We start from the raw sequence: 18825 nt of genomic DNA, 5'->3' as shown, positions 1-18825 counted from the left end.
ACTGAAGTAGGTTGTAAAACTGTAGTAGTATCAGCTGTCTGAGTGGGTAGCCAGCACAGGTTTGGGATAGATCAGATTGCCGTGCATGCCATTGAAGTCCCATGCCTGTCCTGGGTTCATTAGTGGAATGGCGGTCCTTATCTTGCTTTTTCAATTTACATGTACCCAATCAGCAATATGTTGGCTACACCAAGAATGTGAATATTTGCAATATATGTCTACATGGTAAAACAACTGGGTCTGAATGCTGTACATATGTACAGATATCAGTTTCTTTAGGACTTAGGTTATGGTAATTATGGTTTTATTTTCATATTTTGGTAAATAATTTTGCAATATTGAATGTGCTAAGTAATACCTCATTTTGAAGACAGTATTGATAGTTGCAACATGTTAAAAGAACTGCGCCGGTATGTTGCCCACACGTACAGATATTAAAGTTTGTTTCGGACATAGATTATGAAAATTATGATTTTTTTCATATTTTGGTAAATAACTTTGCAAGGGAGCATCTGACTATGCTAAGTAATACCAAATTTTGAATACAGTATTGATAGTTCCACCATAGTAAAAGAACTGTGCCTGTAGGTTGTTCACACGGACAGATACTAAAGTTTGTTTTGGACTTATGTTACGGAAATTATGATTTATTTTTCATATTTTGGTAAATAATTTTCAAGGGAACATGTCAGTGTGCCAAGTAATACCTCATTTTGAAGACAGTGTTATTCCTTACAACATGGTAAAAGAACTATATCTGTGCACTGTACACATGTACAAATGTCATGGTTTGTTTAGTCTTGTAGGATTATGAAAATTATACATTTCCAATACTTCTCATTATTATGCCCATATCTGTGCAAGGGAGCATGGTGATGACACAAATGATGTATCATTTTGAAGCTGACATTGAGACACACAACTTGTACACTGATATGTAGTCTCTGTTTGTTACAGGTGATGAGATATTATGCTTTGTTTATTTATCAATAATGATAAATATTATATTAATCATAATTCTTTTAATATCTCCATAAAGGAGCATCACACAGTAATGGTTAAGTTATCATTTTAAAGCTGACATCCATACAAAAAATTAAATACAAATTGTATGGGTCTACTAGGTACATTGACCTAGACATTGTGCTTTGCTTTTCCAAAAAGGTAAAAAATATGCACAATATCAGAATTCCTTGTCAAATATTTAATAATGACTTTGATACGCATTATCAATATTTATACTGTTGGAAAGGTCAGTGTCTGCTGAACAACTTTTGCATTTACATTTTAGTGTAGCTCTTATAGTTAAAGAGTTATTTGCATTTGTTTTCTGTATGGTATTACAAATGAATTTTCTGAAAATGAGCTCAGACTGCACTGTTGTTCCTGTGGTGGAATTAATAAGGCAGCTTTTTCTGCGCTGCTCCGGAGTGAATGAGTTAAGAGATTTTTCAATACAAGAGAATACCCCACTGATGTTATTCACAATGCATATGGGCAAAGTGATCATCATAACTGTGATAACCATAGCAATAATCCATCAAATGGGAGGATTAATGTTATATATTGATGTGATTATGTTACAGTCATCACTTTTATAGGTTCATAATTGGTTACCAGACTATCAGCCTAACAGCCATTTTAAGACTAGTCAAGCTTACTGCAAATTTTCTAAAATATTGCTGACATGTCAATGCCCCAAGGAATATTATGGATATGATATAGGCTTTCACATATCAAGTGTTCACAGGCTACTTCTGTACACTAGGGACTGGGTCTATATTAGATCGTCAAAACTTCTTTCATACATGGCTTATTCATCGACCACTATCCAGCAAAACTAACCTCCGCAAACATTGAATTTTTTTACAGGGTAAGTAATCGGCCACTACCCCACCGAAACACACATTGCACTAAATAAAACCCACCTAAGTGAAGGGCTTCACTCCTCACACCCCCCTAACTATATATACCAACTCCAAGATCACACTACAGTAGGGAAAGGGCAAAGGTGTGGTGTTGGCCAATTGGTTTCTTACCCTATAAAATATTTCAATGTTTGCTGAAGTTAGTTTCTCTGGATAGGGATCGATGAAAGAAAATTTGAATGATATAACATAGATCCTACAGATTTAGGTGCCAAACCATGGGTAAATTGATGATTTCTGATCCATTGGTCCAAATTACATATGAAAAGGTTTAGGGATAAACTTTGCTTCACAAGGATGAGGAGCCTGTTCCTGAAAAGGGGAAATCTTTCAAACATATATCTGTCCCTCCAACATGTCTTGTTTATCTCAAAGATGAAGTTTAAGTCCTTAATATGAGTATTTCTGATGCCATTTGTTTTGTAGATATGCAACAACTCCATTACTGTAGCATCAGAGGATGCATTATAGGCTAGTAGTAAATCTCCATGCAGCAGTCTGTTGAAGACTAAGTACAGGGATAGGGCTTTGAAATGGTCCACATAGCACTTGTAGTTTATTCTCTATATTCTTTTTTTGCTGGGGAAACTCTGCTGTTTCAAGTGTCTGGTCCAGTACAGGCTGAATGGAGCTTTGTACTCAACAACTGATCTAATGAGAGATGATTACAGTGGAACAATGACCTCCTTGGAACTAGATGCCATGCCCTTACTCATATGTTGTGAAACACTGAGTAACATTCTTACTACAGTAGTCAGCTGGTAGTTAAAACTCAGGTTACTCATAACATGCATTCCCACACCCCTGACTACCAGGTCTACTTTAGGAGTGTACTATCCATGTGGTAATTTCCAGGCGGTGGCAGTCTTTCAAATGTCACTATTATGAATTTTTTTTGCATTAAGATTTAGTCCATGGCTCTGGCACCAGTTGTTTATCTGTGTCAGACTCTCTTGGAAGGTATCTGTGTCTCAAGGGAATTCAATGACCACACTTAGTTTGCTTACATCTGCAGACATGATCAGCCAGAGGCACTTGACTTTTGCTTTGACTTCAGAGAAGTAGATGTTAAAAATAAGAGGCCCTAACACTGATCCTTGTGAAACTCTGCTAGTGACTGGGACTTTTGTAGAGGTGGATTCCCCTGTCCTAACATCTTGTGCCCTATCAGTGAGCCAGCTGTCTTTCATCAGTAGCATGGATTTACGTCTAAGTTTGTAAATTTGACATAATGCCCAAGTGAGGTATTGTGATGAATTCCTTGGCCATGTTGAGGTGGCAGTGTGTACTCTTCCCTTGTCCACAGCTTTAGTGCTCAGTTCTGCTTTAGAAAAATATTGGCCTATGATTTGAAGTAGTTAAAGTGTAATGTGGGTTGAATTCCATGAGTGGTGTGTAAAATAATTAAAAATATTTGTGATAAACATTTTATAAAGTAAAACCTATGAAGAAAATCAATTGTTGAGATACTAACTTTTGGAACAATGTGAAGAATGATAAAACATCCAGATATCCTCCTCCAGGAGGTTTCTGTTTTTTGCTATATTAAAATATAGATTATAATATTAATTTGGCTAAGTGCTGCCTCACTGTCATTTTCAGAGGAATATAATGAAAAGTTTAAGACACATACAATAACTGGAATTCCCACATAGATAACTTACTAAAAGGATACATAGCCTAAACAATATATCCTACATGGACCGACTCAAAGCCCTGACACTATGCCTGGTTTCCTACAGACTGCTAAGAGGTGACTTGTGTCTGGCATACAAGGCATCCTCCAACACAATACTGATAAATTCACTGTACATCAGCAAGTCCAATGTCATCAGAAATTGTCAATCTAGGGATATAAACCTCTTCTTCAATATCAATAAAATGGTTTGGAAGAACAGGTATATCTTGTTGCCCAGGAACAGACTCCACATCTACATAAAACAAAGTTCACCCCTGTCTGTATTAAAGTGTAAAATGGATCTATGGGTGGGAAACAGAACATTTCCCCTAGGACTGCCCCTGCACCTAGTAATGGACAAAAGCAACTCCTAAATGCTTTATCCCTTGCATGGGTCTCCTCAAATTACAATGCCACAAAAAGAAAAATACCCACTGGGTACAAAACTAGTAAGAAACAAAAGGAACCAAATCCAAGGCTCTAGGCAGAAACTTTTAATCCAAATGCATCCAAATTCACCAACTAAGCGCTTTCACCATAACAAATGGCTTCTTCAGAGTGAGTGAAAAGCATCCATACCTTACATAAAATACTCAACCAATCATTCAATCATCCAATAAGAAACATTATTGAGCAATTATACAATAATTACAAAAGTTGAAACAACTAAAAGTGTCCACGCACAGTAGAAAAAATATGTTATACATACCGTAACAAAAAAATAGTTAGAAAAGCATCTTATCTATAATTATAATGATATCCCTCAAAAATCCACTAGAAAAACATTGAATTATGTCCAAATTTGATTACATAGCTAAAATGCAGGAAATACTGGACGACCACACCACTTATCAAAGGATTTCTATCAACGAGTTGCATACTGCATACCGTAAAATTGATCTATTCTTACTTGATGCTTTATTCCAAGGAGCACTTACTGAGACAGAATTTAATTTTTTAAATGTGGAATGTCCAGTCACACCTGTTATTTTTGGTATCCCGAAAATACACAAGGGCACTAGGGACCCCCTTTTAGAGCTATAGTTTCATCCTGGGGTTCCAAGACTGAACCCTTGGCTGTCTTTGTGGATGAAAGGATTCAGAAAGTTGTGGCTGGAATTCCACATATTTTGAAAGATTCTTGGCATTGCCTCCAAAGACTTGATAAGATATCAGGTCATGGTACAGAATGGTCCTTCCTAACTATAGATGTCATCAACTTATTTGCCATAATTCCACAAGATGTGGGGGTTGAATATTTCACCCAAAGTTTGGTAGAAAGTAGTAAATTAAATGCTGCCAATATAAATATGACAACAAACATGGAAATGGTGTTGAAGAGCAATTTTGTAACATTTGAAGGTGAATTGTTTCAGCAAATTTCATGTGTGCTATGGGGGCAAAATGTGCCCCTGGATTTGCCAACCTAGTTCTTCTATATTGGGAAGAAGTATATGTATTTGGGTCACCATATAAAGACAGAATTGCTCTTTATAACAGATTTCTAGATTACATACTAATCTTGTGGAAGGGAAGTAGGGATGATGCCAAGTCTTTTGTTGAATACTTAAAGAGTACCACTACTTTTTTCAAATTTACTATTAAATGGAATAATAATGAGGTAGAATTTTGGGATATTAAACTGACCAAATCAGAAAACATTTTACATAGCAATATATTTAGGAAGAAGTCTCATAGTAATTCCCTGTTACATTATAATAGTTGCCATCCTCAACATCAAAAAAGAGGAATAGTAAAGGGCCAGATGGTAAGACTTTCTAGACTAGTAAGTGATGATGTCACTTGTAATAAGGAAGTGTATACCTTAATTGGCTTCTTTTTAGACAGGGGATATCCATTAAAGTTGTTGAAAATAAGAAACAAAGTTTTGGGAAAAAGGAGGAGTAGATATCAACCCATTCTAAAGGGTAACAACACAGAAATGGTGGAGAAGGACAACACCTTTGAAGGCAAGGCATTAATTTTGAGATACAATAGTCAAACGTCTGGTGTTGTTGAAGTGGTGAACAAATTATGGGACACAATATTTAATGAAACTTTGAGGAATGATTTAGGAAGTTTCCCTAAAATAATATACTCAAGGGGGAAGAACATCAAAGAAATCTTGGAAGGAAATAGAATTATATACAAATGTTCCAGGATGTACAAGTGTGTAACTTGTAAATTTTGTAGGTTCATTAATGAAGGACCTTATGTAGTGGTGACTAACTATTTTAAGACCATTGGGTGCCCTGGTATGTGCAGTTGCAACACACAGAATTTGGTATACATTGCCACCTGTGTTAGCTGCAACACATTCTGTGTGGACAAAACTGTCTGTAGGTTAAAGGACAGGATTGCAGAACATCTGAGGGCAATTAAAAATCACGACACACACAATGCATTGTATATGCTTAGTACACACTGTATGGACTTTAAGAAATTTATTTTCTTTGTGATCGATAGAGTAGGAAGTCTTGAAAGGGGTGGTGATGTCAGGTTGAGGGTGGAATTATTGGAATATAGATGGCAAATAACATTGGATGCTACTACTCCACCAGGCCTGAATGAACACATCTCCTTAAAGCCTGTTTTGAAGGACAGGACTAACAGAATTTAGTTTCAATAGGTGAACATTATGTATTTTCTACACACTTGTTTCATTAAGTTGTTTACAGTTTTAACACAATTATTTTTAAAAACTTTTTTATTAGCATTTTATTTAAATGTTGTTCTAGTGGATTTTTGAGAGATATCATTATAATTATAGATACGATGCTTTTCTATTTTTTTTGTTAGGGTATGTATAATATATTTTTTCTACTGTGCATGGACACATTTAGTTGTTTCAACTTTTGTAATTATTGTATAATTGCTCAATAATGTTTCTCATTGGATGACTGAATGATTGTTTGAGTATTTTATGTAAGGTATAGATGCTTTTCACTCACTCTGAAGAAGCCATTTGTTATGGTGAAAGTGCTTAGTTGGTGAATTTGGATGCATTTGGATTAAAAGTTTCTGCCTAGAGCCTTGGACACAGTTCCTTTTGTTTCTTACTTGTCTCCTCAAATTATCTATGGTTTGATCACAGTTATTCTCATTGGGGTAATATATAATTATTGACCACAATGTGGGTAAAATGAACATTCCTCATGTGTAGTGGTTATGAATCAAATTATTGTAAATTATATCAGTTATCTAAAACTTTTTCTAAATCCATGTTGGGCATCTGTTAAAAGTCCACCGGTATTGATATAGTCTATAATTTATTACAGATATTTTTCTCAAATGCTTTTGTGATTGGATAGAGGGCCAAAATAGGCTAAAATTCTCTTTTTTTTCAGTTAGGAGTTTTGACAGTGGAAGTATTAAGGCATGTCAGAATTGTCTTAGTATTTAGCTGCATACCAATGAACTTCTCTGCTCGAGACTTCTGGACAAATTGAAAATAATGGTTGGACAAAGGCTCCAAATCAGTGACACCTGTTAATTGTTAGTCTAATTCACTGAAAAAGTTGATCAAAAATCCAACTTATGGGAGACCCCACCTCCCTTCATATATGGACATTCCTAACTCAGACTGCTGTGACTTTTATATGATAAAGAAAATGTGTTTGTGATAGCAGGATTCACCTCGGAAACTCAGCTTCTATTATTTCAAGAATGGAGCTTTTCCAGAGGTTAAGGTAGTCAGGGCAGTTATTTGAGTTGAAATATATTATAAAGTTTTGCCTTGATTCCTAATAGGGTAAACATGAATAAAACTATTAAGGAAATTCTAAAAATATATAATTTTAAAAGGGCTTTACCAGCAGTCTTTAAGACGTGGATGTGTAAGGGTGACCCATATAATATCAAACGCTTTGTAACTCTAGTTGAGAGGATTTTGTGCTGCAGAAACATTTACAAATAAACGTCTTGCAAGATTAATGGTAACTCAGTGAACAAAAGGAAAGGGACCACCTCTTCCATGTTTTTTTAGGTGTGGGAAGAGTCAGCATATTGCTAAGTATCGCCAAGAGGAAATCAGAATTGACACTCCTGATCAGATAGCTAAGAAAGAGGGTAGGAGTGTGGAAACAATGGAGTGTGACCAAGCAACAACCTATCTAGTTAAGTCAGGCTTCTGTTATTGTGCCATCCCTTCATTACTGTATTGTATACTTAGGGTGGGGGAGCAAGAGTGATAAGGTTTGCTCGATTCTGGGAGTAGGATCACTTTAGTACATATCAGTATATTTGTAGAAAAAAGGCCTGCTTACTAAAGACAACAGAGGTAATATGAATACATAAGGAGAAAGACAGAACCTTGTTGTTCAAGTAAAGATATTGATATAGTTTGGGAAAGTTCTATACCCAGTAGACACAGAACTCTTTATTAACCACAATGCAGTCACTGAAAAAGGCTTCTCTCTATTTTTGTTTTAAATATCTTTGGAAGTAGTAGGAAGAGAGAAGCATCAAAAAGCCTTGTGCAACCACAGTTTAGAAAACAAAGTTGAAAAAATGCTATACTCTATAGCAAAGAGACATCCTACCCAGTCTAGAGTCAAGGAAGGAAAAATGGACACTAAGTCCTGGAGTCACAACAGGGGATCCAGTTCAGACAAAGTGTAGAGAAATTTCTCTAAAGAAGGAAGTCTGTGCCCTTGTAACATAAGAATGCCAAGCAAGTACAGAGGATGATCACTACCTAGAAATGAGACCAGGTCCCAAGAAGGAAATGGAGGGTAAGTCCACAAAGTGAGCTAAGGATGGGGAGTACTAAGTACCACAGAGGGAATGCGGGATTTCAAAGCAGGAGGTTATGAAAAGAAGTAATAGAACTTCAACACCAAGTTGAGAAGACAGTAAAAAATAGTGAACAACCACAGGGGAAACATGGAGCTATGTAATAGTTTTAGATTATGTTTTTATTAAAGCAGACTAGATATCAGTGGTAGATATTAAAAACAAAAGAATACCTGTAAAAAATGTATGCATATGCAGATATTAAGGAAAGGGAGGCACTATTTGAAAAAATAAAACCCTACATGATAGTGAATATGGATATAGTTATGGTAGGAGAAACAAAGAAAGATTGCAAACAATGTAAGGAAATTAAAAGAAGGCTTGAATGTGCGAAATATAAAAAGAAGGAAAGAAAGAAAGAGGATTTACATATTTAGGAGCTAACATTAGAACAGAAATAGATTATATAATATTTTCAGACATATTTCAAGAAAAAAAGGAGGGAAAAGTTGAGCAGAATTTACAGACCTTGAAGGAATTTAGGCAAGAATAGGATTAAATAAAAATACTATTAGAAAAGGGAAGGGCCTGAAGCAACTGAATGGGTTAAATACAATAAAATCATTTAAGCGAGAGGCAGGAATGTTATGAAAAAGAGTATGAAACTACAAGATTCATATATATGAAATGGACTAAGTGGTGGATTTGTATATAAAGCTAAATAAACTGGGAATAAACTTGTATGTCCTCTGTTGGATTGCCACCTGGCTGGGGATTAAAATGATGGAACCTACCTCCACAAGGAGACTGGTTACCTGCGGAGTCCCTCAGGGTACAGTTCTAAATGATATCCTGTTTGGTACATACCTCTCAACCTGTTAGAGCAGGAAATCTGGACAAAGCCATAAATAATGGATGGAGGGACCAAGGCCCAAATATATAGGGAAACATTTAAATACTGCTCTTATAAACTTAGAAAGTTGATAGAATAACAGGTTTTGCATTAGCTTGAATTTTCTGAAGGTTATGAAGCCTAAATTTCAAATATCTGACATTATTTTCTGACTTCAATCCTTAATGATTTACCAGTGATTTGCCAGAAAACAGCAATTTTATAAGAAACAGGCCAAAAATATGAGGCAAAAATCTGGACATTATGAGTAAATCTGTACAGTTCAGAGATATGGTTTGGTATCTACTTCTCTGAAGTAAAGACAAATATCAATCTGCACTGGCTGACTAAGTTTGCAGATGACTGCAAGCTAGGAGCATTCACTGAATCCCCAAATGATTTAGCAATCCTACAGAAAGGACTGTCCCAAACAAATAACTGGTCACATAATCATGAACTCAAACTAAATGCTAAAAAATGCATTATCATGTCCTTTGGGAAGTTGTCTACCCCATGGAACTACCACATTGACTATACAACCCTGAAAGTGGACCCAGCTGCTCAGAACTTGGGAGTTTCTATGAATAGTAACATAACCGTCGAGCAACATGTATCCAGTGTCAAAGGAAAGTCCTTCAATATTGCTCAATGTATAAACAAAGGACTGTGCTAGATCTAGAGATACCATTGCTCCCCCTTTATTTAACCCTCATTAGGTCAATCATTGAGTATAATACCCACTTTTGCATGTACCTGTGGAGACATGTACATAAACTGGAACATCCACAGGGATATCCTTCTAAAAGGATGCAAGGAATAAACAATTTGACCTAAATGGACTGTCTTAAAGTCCAGTCACTATACTTGGTATCCTTCAGACTGCTATGATGATATCTGTGTCTGGCATGCAAGACAACCTCTGACGCAATACTCGTGGACCTACTGCACATCAGCAAGTCAAATGGCATCAGAAATACTTTTCCGGGAACCTAGACATCCTCTGCAACATGAACAGAATGGTTTGATGGGACAGGTATATCTATCAGTTGATACCACTGCTAAAAACAGACTCCCCATCCATGTAGAACAAAGCTCATCCCTGTCCATATTCAAGTGCCATTTAGATCTGTGGATGGATAATAGAAAATGTATCCCAGGATTGCCCCCTGTACTAACAACAGACAGAGGCAGCTCCTAAATGATTTAGCTCATACATAGGCCCCCTCAAATTATCTATGGTATCATCACATTTATTATTGTTAGGGGTAATATATAATTATTAACCATGGCATGGATAAGGCCAATCTAACACCAAACATGATAGGTTAATTCAAATACCAAAAGAGAAATTGTCTAGACTTAAAATGGCCCACAAGGGCAACTAGCTTAGTACTTAACCCACAAACCTATGAGCTTAAAGAACAGATTTAAAAAAGTGCATATAGAAATAGAAAAAAATATTTTTAATGATAAGAAACACTAAAATGAGGACCAAAGAAAAGGTTGCACCACTGATGTGGCACTCCTCCCTGGAGAGCCATGTAACAACCTTATGCATTGATGTATAAGGACAAAAAGATATAGCAAAAACAGAGTGTTATCTATGATCATGACTACACCCCCTCACCCTATCCTAGCTATACTTATGAACAAAAAGCTATGATAGCTGTTAGAGAAGAAAAATAAAAATTTTTTAAAAACATAAAAAGAATTATATGACCAAAATAAAAAAAGAGAAAACAAATTCTGTGAAGTAGACAATCCCTGAGATTCATGAAAGCTCCATGCAAGAATAAGTCTATTATTGCATGGAGTGGATTATGCCCATGTAGCACAGCAGTGCACCTTGCATATTCATGAAGGCTCGTTGCTGTATAACCTGCATGGACATGATCCATGAACGAGTGCAGTGGGCATGTCCAAGCATTGCTTGCACAGTAAATACACCCCCTGCACTCAGGATGTGACGTACGGCACTTTGAAAACAAAAACAGTGTCCACAGATACTGTTACCTCATTCACATCTAAACAAATATTTGAAGAATGTCCAGATTTGTGCCTCATATGTCAGGTGTGTTCTCTCAACTGTTCTGGCAAAGAGTAGAGGTTCAAAGTCATTAAATAATAACAAACATTTGAGTCTAAGACTCCCACATCCTTCAAGTAAGTCATGCTAATGCAAAACCTATTATTTATCAACTTCCTAAGTTTGTAAGAGGAATATTTAAAATCTGTCCCTCTTTACCCTCCACCCCCATTCATTTTAGGCTTTGTCCAGATTTTATGCTGTACGAGGTGGAGAGGTATGACTGTTAGCTTTGTGCACATCCCTAAACTAAGAAAAATAAAACAAATATTTGTTTCCCATCTCCACTAAAGTTTAAGCATAGCTGAGTGGATGTGCATGTTGCACAGCTGTGTTTAGCATAGCTTAAACATCTGTAGGAGCTAAATAGAAATATACATCCAAAACAGACAAAGTGAAATAGCATAGTGGTTAGAGCTCTTGCTGAGCATGTAAATATTCACAGTTCAAGTCCCAATACAGTCTATTTATTTGTTATCTTTTTTATAAATAGGTAGGGGATAATATATATTTGTTAACCAGGGTAGTGTAACAGGTCCAAATGTGAGGTGTCAGTGTAGTACAGATGTGAACCCCCCATAGAAACACGTGTCCCATACAGTATAGCCACAAAAGAATATAATGTAATGAAAGCACATAGACGGATGTTATGGAAGGTAAACATACATATCATAAGATATCATTAAGAAGGAATCAATGCCACAATCCTGATAGTTCATAAAATGAAAGCTGAAAATGTTACATTTTGCTCAGATATGCTTAGCAGGTGTAAGCATTGCTTAAATCTAAATGCTTAACAATGATTATCACAGCTAAGTGGATTTGTGCACTGGTAAGCTGTGCTTAGCATCTACAGTGGATTTGCGCACTGGTAAGCTGTGCTTAGCATCTACCCCTTTAATCAATGCTTATCTTAGTTAAGCGGGTTTGCCTGTCGCTTAGCTTAGCTCAACATATTCAAAATCGTCCAGTCACAGCAAAGGACAGGAAATCAGCCCTACTTAAACATTGTAGGCAAGAATACAACCATGACCAGTTGTAGCTGATCACTGCAGGCACTATGGCTGGCGTTGGTGAGTGTTTGCACTTTCGGGGGTAATGTTGGGGCATTCAGGAGTCCAGGGTCATGGTTTGGACTCCTTGTAAAATACCTTAAAGGGAGATGTCTGCAGGACCAGTACCAGGGCTCCCAGTACAAAGTGAAGGCCTAAGACTGCCTCACACGTGGCCTCACCAGTGCTACTGGCATCCCTCGAACTGGTGAGCAGGTCCGGCACTATAACACTAACCTGAAGTGTAGGAAGAGGGATCTCTTGGACCAGTGGATCCAAAATGCACAGGCAAGGAATGTCCCTGAAGTGTGTAAGTATCAGTATCAATTAGTGTTCTGCAAAGTCCAGCCTGAGTATGTAATCAATAGGTATGCATAAATGTTTATTTATCTCCTGTACAGCTGCAGATGAGAGGGCTGCAAATATTGACACACATGCCAGCAGGCTGCTAAGGCTGCACTGGGAGGCTGGTGAGGAAATATCTAGCTTGCATTATTCAGGGTAAATAAGTAAAAAGTAATAGAGTGTCAGCAACTGGTAGGTAAACTGTGTACTGTGTGCAATGAATAAAAGACTGTCATCAGGTGAATAAAGGTCTCTGTAACATTGAATAAAAATAAAAAACCCAGACTGTTGTGTTTACTTTGTCATGTTGTGGTAGGAATATAAATGTGCACAAGTTCTGCATAGTTATGTGTGTCTGGTAGAAAATAACTGTTTCATGCAACTATTACTGAAAACCTAACACGTATCTGTTGTCTGGAATCTGCAGTACAGTTGTCATTACCTAGAGTATTTGTCTAACTACAAAGTCAGATTGTGCAAACCAGAGAGTACTAGGGAGAAAAAAGGCAAGCATGACTTAGCAATTTCTCAGTAGCTCATTATAATGAAACAAATCTACAGTGTACCTTTTCTTTCACAAACAGGCATGGTTCGAATCCTGGCAGTGGCAGTACACTGAATGCATATTGTCAAACAAGAATATGTGAATATTTGTATACACAGTCAGGTAGTATTAACATAAATTACCTCCACAGGTCTGCAAGGTAAGGAAATATTTGTAAAAACTGTAAGAAGGCTTTACCAACACAATCTGTGTTCAACATATCCACTGTCCAAGCCCAAGGCTACAAATGACAGCAAAATAAGTACATACACCAATCACTTTGTTCTGATACATGTCCCTCAAGTGTCACAATGTCACAGCTAATGGTCACTGCAGATAATAACCAGGGAAACCGATAGACACCCCGGTGGAGTATGTCAGTACCACACACCCCAAGCATGAGTGCTGGGTACTCCTGTCAGTGTCTCATATGTAACTGTGAAGATGTGAATATGTGCAGAAACAGTCAAGTAGTGTTAACACATTTCTTTAACAGGTCTGCCAGGTACGGAAATGTGTCTATTAGCCATAATAAGGCTTAACCAATGCACTGTGTACAACAATCCCACTGTCCATCCCCAGGCCATAGGTAGATATACAGTGAGGTCAGCCATGGAGAGTAATGAGCAGAGCAATGATCTGTACAGCTGCTGAATATTGAAGCCTAGACAGTTGTTAATTCACTTCTCTCTCTCTCTCCCCCACCCTATCCGCACCAATACTTCATACACATTAAATGGGTATGTTCATCTCCAAACCTACTGTTGGGACATGTGTCCTATTGTTATAGAAATATTGAACTGTTTGAATTTTAATAATCCATGTTCAAATACTATCATTGGTGGCCCATTGCTATCAATGTACCTTGCATGCTGTTATAATGTCTACTGCGGTTCTGTATATGCATGTGTTCTGTTTGCTATGCAACTGCTTCAATCATGTTTTAAGGGGTCAATCGAAGCACCCATGTAAACTGTTATAATTAATCCTGAAATGTGTTGTTCCTGACTAGCCACCACACTTTTTATACTGAAACACCAAGCATGTCTGGGAAGGCAGATCCCGGTGGATTCACCTGTCACGCCTCATCTGGCCATGGCACCGGGCCCCAGCACATCTGGGACCCAACCAGAGCCTCTCTCTTCCATTGGTCCTGCACCACCTTTGGGTGGAACCACCTCAGGGGATGGGGCTCATCCCCCCGGGAGTGAGAGCGGAGAGGAGACCATCACCCACAGTTAGGTCTGGTATTGGTGCACAGCGTCCTCGGTTCAGAGTACGGTGATCAGCTGTGCCAGCTTGAGGGCAGCCTGGTGCATTGTGAGAGTCAGCCTGGCCCTCCTGTGCTTCCTCAGCACAGCCACCTTCTGGGCCATGAAGGTGCAGTGGTGCCTGCCCATGGGTGTGACCTCAGTCCCACTGTAACCGCATGGGGTCACATATGCGTCTGATTCCCAACCACCCTCCCCATTCAAGTTGTTTACCCCCCACATGTGTTGTATACCACCTCTGTCAGCTGTCTTATCTGTCTTGTCTGTCTTCCTACCCAACTTACCTCCCCAAATTTACATCATCTCCTTCCCCAACAGCTCACTCTTACCTTATTAACAACAAAAAAAAAAAAAAGGTCAAGCTATTCCCCATAAAAATCTCACCCCATTCATAGCTATTCATTTTGCACATGTGTCCACTGGACACATGTAATCTGGTCTAATTGGCTTAACAACACATTACTGTTGTCCTCACCCCTCTCTCAGGGGGTTTAAGTGTCCAAATTCACCTCCAAATTCTGTAAAAATCACAGCTGTTGCTGTATCAGAAATGGAGAGCTATGGACCTTCCCTACACCCATCCTGCACATCCTAGCTATCTTTCATATTGTTTTTCCCTCCGCATGTCCCCTTTTTCACCACTTTCCTATCACCCCTTTTTTTCTTTTCTTTTAAAGAAATTAGCATGGGGTAAGTGGGAGTAAGCTGCAGTAAGCAGCAGTAAGTGGCAGTAAGTGAGTTTGCATGATGCTAAGAGATGCCTACACAGATTAAGCAGTTTTCCCATTTAAGCATGTGTTGGCATTGCTTACCATCACACAAACCTATGCAAACCCACTTACAACTGCTTAAAACTGCCTTAATCATCCTATCTCCATAGTTTCATAGGCTCAAGGGTAGGTACTAAGCTATTGGCCCTAGTGCCTATATAAGCCTAGCCAAAAAGGAACCCTGGCTTTCACCACTCAAGAAAATTATTTTCCTGTGCCTCTATGGAATAGAGCCACAGAAGTGATCCCTGGGGTGAATTTCCTATTTCCCATCCAATCATCAAGATTTTTCTTGAAGAGTGCTAATGAGGAGCTTTGTTTGATGTAGAGAGGTAGTTTGCTCCAGAGTATGAAAAGTCTCTAGGACAGGAATCTATTCCTCCAGCATGTTCTATTTATTGTGGTGACAAGGTTTAGGTCCCTAGAGTGCATAGCTCGGAGGGATTGGAATTTCTTTAAGTGAAGCATGTCCACCAGTTCTGGGTTTGACATAGCTTTGTATGTCAGGCAGAGATCGCCGCTGAATACGCAATATGCGACAGAGTAAAGCTGGAGTTTTTTTAGACGGTCTGCGAACGGTATCTGTTTGAGGCCAGTAATCCTCTTTGTGAGGTATTTCTGAAGCCTTTCCAGTTGTTGTAGATGTCTTGTGAGGTACATACCAAAAGAAGCATTGTACTCTATAATGGGTCTAATGAGTGATGAGTAGAAGAAACAGTGAACTTTTTTTTCCTGGATGAGGACCCTTTTGTTATGAGGTGTGCCACGTAGAAGGATTTCCTGACTACTGTGGCAATGTGATTATAAAAGAAGAGACTAAACTGTCCACCTGTGTCCCAAGGTCTCTTATCACACTTTTGGTGTTAAGTAGTCTACCTCCTATGTGGTATTTCATGGGTACAGAGGTTTTACCAAAAGGGGTGACAATGCACTTTTTGACACTGAGCTTGAGGCCATGGCTTTGAAAACAGGCATTTGTCTCAGTGAGGCCCTTTTGTAGGATATCCACATTGTTAGGAGTTTCATTTATGGCTCCTAGTTTGCAGTCATCTGCAAACTTCATTAGCCAAAGACCTTCTGTGTTAGCCTGTACTTCAGAGAAGTAGCTACCAAACAGGAGAGGACCCAGAACTGAACCCTGTGGTTCTCCACTTGTCACTGGTCTGAAGTTGGATTTGTAGTCTGCTACTTTCACAGCGTGGGTTCTATCAATGAGTCAGTTGGCAACCCATTTTATGATATAAGGATTTATACCTAGTTTAGTGAGTTTATCTATAATTCCAGAGTGGGTGATGGTGTCGAAATCCTTGGCGAGATCTAGATAGGTTGTGTGAACCACCTTACCCTCATCTGTGGCTTTGGTGACTGCTTCAAAGAAGTCTATCAGGTTTAGAAGACATTATCTGCCTTTTACAAACCCAAACTGGCTGGGGTCCAGAGTTTGAAGATTACCAATGTCTTTGTTTATAAGTTCCATGATGATATGTTCCATGGCCTTGCAGACCAAGCTCATCAGGTTAATGGGGCAGTAGTTCCCAGGATCCATGGTGGCTCCCCCTTTGTGGAGTTGGATAACAGTCACTGTATGCCTTTCAGTGGGTAAAAAGCCTGAAGTGAGGCTATGATTGAACATGGTACTTAGGTGGGGTGCCAGTTAGTTCTGTAGTTCATGTAGAATGCAGCCTGGGATGTTGTCAGGTCCCATGGATGCTGTGTTCTTGGCTTTGGAGAGTGTGTTTTTTACCTGTGCAGCTGTGATTACAGGAACTTTGCATTCTTCCAGTATAGAGATGGGCCCACTAGGGGGTGAGAGGGGGGTAAAGTTAGCACTGAATCTATCTGCCAGGATATTGGCAATAACAGTTAGTTCTGTATATTTAGTGCCATTGTGCTGTAACTCAGAGCAGATCTGAGTGTTGCATTTGAGATTATTGACATAGCTATCGAATGTTTTGTGGTTGAATTTAGAATTAGTGGAGATTTTGTTTTCATAACTAGCTTTGGATGATTTTATGAGGGATCTCAGCTTCTTATTGAGACTGACCAGGGAGTTCCTCCAATCATGGGATTTTACTCTTTTTTGCAACAGTTTCTTTCTTCTGTTGTAGAGTTTGTTTATGGCAAGGGGCCACCAAATTGGCTTCCTTTTTTTTGGAGGATAGCATCTTTGTTCTGTTAGGGATAGCATGATCCATGCACTCGTTAGGTGCTTATAAAGTGCATTTGTGTAGGATTCAGCAGTTGTACCTCTATTGTCCATCTGCATGGGTGTCATGAAGTTTGCCACTTCTGTCTTAAGAAGTGTGAAGTTGGCTTTGGAGAATGTTTTACAGTGGTTTCCCTAATGGGGGTGGGGGCAGGATGTGGATGTCTAGGGTGATTAGCTTGTGGTCAGATCTGGCCAATAAGGAATTGACCTCTGGTTTATAACACCAGTTGCACAAGTTGGTAATGACCAGGTCTAGGATATTGCTGCCCCTGGTGGGGGTGTGGATAAGTTGATCCAAAGCATTGGAATTTATGAATTCCAGAAAACATTGAGCAAAAGAGTTGGTACATGAGTAGTTTTACCAGTAAATGGTGGGGTAGATGAAATCACCCATTATTAGGTTGTTAGGTTGTACCCTAATATTTTCCAATGAATCAAGAAATGAAGAGTGGGAATCCTGGGGCATGGTGGGGGATCTGTAGCAAGCTACAATTTGGATTGTGGTCTTGCCCGGAGTTGGTTGCACTTGGATAATCTCAGATGCATTATGCTGAGCAACTAGCCTGGAGGTGTGGATATCCTTAATGAATATGGACACACCTCCACCTTTAGTTTTTCGGTCCAGGTTAGGTAGCCGAAAGGTGTGGTATATTATAGCCTGGTAATGCAGGGGTGCTCTCTGGAGCCTTGAACTAAGTCTCTGTCACAGATGTCGATGTTCTCCAGTTTAAGGACTGCCTTGGGTGAGTGCATTTTGAGGTGTAGAATTCTATCATTGAGTAGCATTACCCTCAGATTTTGCTTGCTTGTTCCTGTTACGGTGGTGAATTTGTCATTTAAACCTTTCCTAAAAAAGGCACTATAGGGGTGGCAAGAGCCTTAGATAGTATCCAGAATCCCAAGGATGACAGGTGCAGGCCATCTCTGGCAATGCATCATGGTCTGTCGATCATGTCATCCCGGACAGACAGATACTGGATCCCCTTAGAATGACACCAGAAGCTTAGCCAATTGTTGAATTCAATCATTTTGTCCTTGTACTGTGGTATTATTCTGAGTGATGGCAGGATGCTACTCAGGGCTAGGGTCATACCTGCCTGGGCTAGAAGATTGGAGCGTTCCTCCATGTCTCTTTTCAAGTAGTCCAGGGAGGTATGTTTCAGGTCATTCACACCAACATGGACAATGACAGAGTCATATTTGTACTTGTTGTGGAGTGACCTGAGTGCATGATTTATGTGGCGTATTCTGGCACCCGACAGGCAGCTGACAGTAACTTTCTCCTTATTTAGCCTGGTGAGTGGAACATCAGTGTG

This window comes from Protopterus annectens, chromosome 17.part0 (genome assembly GCF_019279795.1).
Source record: "Protopterus annectens isolate FY-2018-M chromosome 17.part0, PAN1.0, whole genome shotgun sequence".
Lineage (NCBI taxonomy): Eukaryota > Metazoa > Chordata > Ceratodontiformes > Protopteridae > Protopterus > Protopterus annectens.
The sequence above is the reverse complement of the archived record's forward strand: the minus strand, read 5'-3'. Positions refer to the sequence as shown.